General features: G+C 29.8%; 1 protein-coding gene across 15 annotated transcripts in view; it reads right to left on the reverse strand.

Moving 5' to 3' along the window:
* Positions 1-195: 195 nt before the first annotated feature.
* heph (polypyrimidine tract-binding protein 1 heph) overlaps positions 196-2,500 on the reverse strand; it is a 442,781-nt gene continuing 440,476 nt past the window's right edge. For all 15 annotated transcript variants that reach the window (XM_085660477.1, XM_085660475.1, XM_085660474.1 and 12 more), the window contains one exon: positions 196-2,500. This exon is cut by the window's right edge and continues 10,933 nt beyond it. The gene's annotated coding sequence lies outside the window, so the exon portion shown is untranslated.

Below are 2,500 nucleotides of genomic sequence, written 5' to 3' on the forward strand. Positions count from 1 at the left end.
CTTAACCATAATATAAACGCCCGCTCTGACAATTTTATGTTATTCTCTTTAGTTGTTTCTTTTTTTTTTTTTCTTTTTTTCTTTCCTATTGACAAAGAAAAAAAAAAGTTTATTATCTTTGTCGGAGACGAGCTGATTGTGACTTGCAACGCAATTCCTGGCCATTGATTGGTTCTTTTCTTTTCTCTTTCTCTCTCTCTCTCTCTCTCTCTCTCTCTCTCTCTCTTTCTCTCTTACGTTCATTTTCATTCTCAATCTTACTTTCCCTTTCTCACGTTCATTCATACACATGAAGAACAGACATATGATGGACATACACTACATTCACTCTCTTTTTTTCTTTTTCTCTCTCTCTCTCTCGTTCGTTCTTCGTAAATTCATTCTTTAATTTACGCTTGTAAGTGTTTTACGATCGGAAGATCAATATTGGAAGATAAGTAACGAAATATATATATAATCGATTTAATCGTTTATCTTTTATGAAGAAGAAATAAAATTTTTATATATATATATATATATATATATATACGACGATAATAAAAAATTAAAAAATCAACGTGAGAGAACTAACGCGATAATCTGGAGACACAGAGACACGGCACGCACAAATACACATACGCACGGTCCACCCTCTCTCTCTCTCTCTCTCTCTCTTTCTCTGTCAATCTTTCTATATCTTTCTTTTTCTTTCTTTCTGCCTTGTTTTTTTTTTCTCCCTTTCTTTCTTTCGTTAACAACTCAAAAATGTTTTTTACGCCATTCGAAATGAAAAAAAAAAACCTTATTAGAGAAAAGAAAAAAACAAAGATAATAATAAGATGAAATAACTCGTAGGGCAGCTTCGAAGGGCATTTAAGTTAAATATGTTACACGCGCTTTTTTCTTGTTTTTCTTTCTTTTTTTTTTTTTTTTTTTTTTTTCTTTTTTTTTCGTCGATAGTCGATACAGAGAAAATCGAGTGATTGTCATTCAACAATTACGCGTTAATTAATTACAATATGATTTACTTTATCATCTTGACTTTTGTCTTCTTCTTCTTCTTCTTTTTTTTCTTATTATTTATTTATTTATTTATTTAGTTATTTATTTGTTTTATTTTTTTTTTGTTTTTCGTTTAAATTTCCTTCACCGATCGAAGGCTTAAAGTTAGAAAGGAGTTCCTACAACGATTTCTAAGATATTTCTCTCTAGATCCTATTTCTCTCTCTCTCTCTCTGTCTCTCTCTCTCTCTCTCTCTCTCTCTTTCCTTTCTTTTTTGTCTTCTCTTATAAACTCGCACAAACACAGCCTACCTTTTAACGTCGATCATGATTTTTCCCTTGTTTTTCTTTATCTTTATGATTTTCTTTAATTTCTTTCTTTCTTTTTTTTTTCTCCCCTCCTCCCTCCTCTACCCTTTTACTTTTCCTTTAGCCTTTTTCTCCGTGTGCGCGGGCAATTGATTAATTACGTTCACCATTTCTTTTCTTTCACTTTCTTTTCTTCGTTTTTATTTTCCTACTTCTATTTCCTCCCTTAAAACACCTTAAAACACTTACCTCCTATTACACACACACACACACACACACACACACACACCTTATATAATTTAATGTCTAAATCTGGTTTCCTTTTTTTTTTTTTTATTCTATTCACGACGAACTTTTTTTGTTAATTACTTCCTCGACTCGTTTCAGGAGACACGTATCCCTTTCGTCATTCCTCCCCTTCCCCCACCCCACTCCAACCCTCAGCCACCATCCCCTCGTTATTTCATTATCTTCTTCCATTTTATTTATTTTCTTTTTTTTTTTTCTTTTTTTTTTTTTTTTTCTCTAAATCTATCTAAACAGATCGTGTAATATATCTCTATAATTAAGAGAGAAGGAAACGCTTCTTCTTGTTCTTTTACAAGGGGCGGTGGGGTAGAGTGGGGAGAATCTTTTGAAAATCGTCATAATCGGGACTTAGATGATTTCATTATAGGTTAGACGATATCTAACGATATTAGAAGAATATTTTACAATCTCTCTCTCTCCCACTCTCTTTCTTTCTTTCTTTCTTTCTTTCTTTCCTTCTTTCTTTCTTCTTTTATCATTGAATCGTTTTTCATCGCTCTGTTAGAAATTAGATTAGATTTCAACGAGATCTAATAGATTATTATACTTCGTTTCTCATTCAAAAGTGTTCAAATTCTTTTCATTATGTCCCATTCCTTTTCTTTACGAAATAATAATAATAATAATAATAATAATAATAGTAATAATAATAATAATAACAATAATAATAATAATAATAATAATAATAATAATACTAATAAATATGTTTAGAAGAAAGATCGAGGTTTGTGCGAGGAACAAAAAAAAAAAAAAAAAGAAAGAAAAAAAATAAAAAAGAAAGAAACAAAATAAAATAAAAAATGAAGAAAAATACAACAAAAATTTTTTACGGACAATGAAGTTAACAAAAAATAAAGAAGAACAAAGTATAGAAGTAGAAAAAGAATATTATATATATATA

This window comes from Vespa mandarinia, chromosome 12 (genome assembly GCF_050613455.1).
Source record: "Vespa mandarinia isolate Hongniang chromosome 12, ASM5061345v1, whole genome shotgun sequence".
Classification (NCBI taxonomy): Eukaryota; Metazoa; Arthropoda; class Insecta; order Hymenoptera; family Vespidae; genus Vespa; species Vespa mandarinia.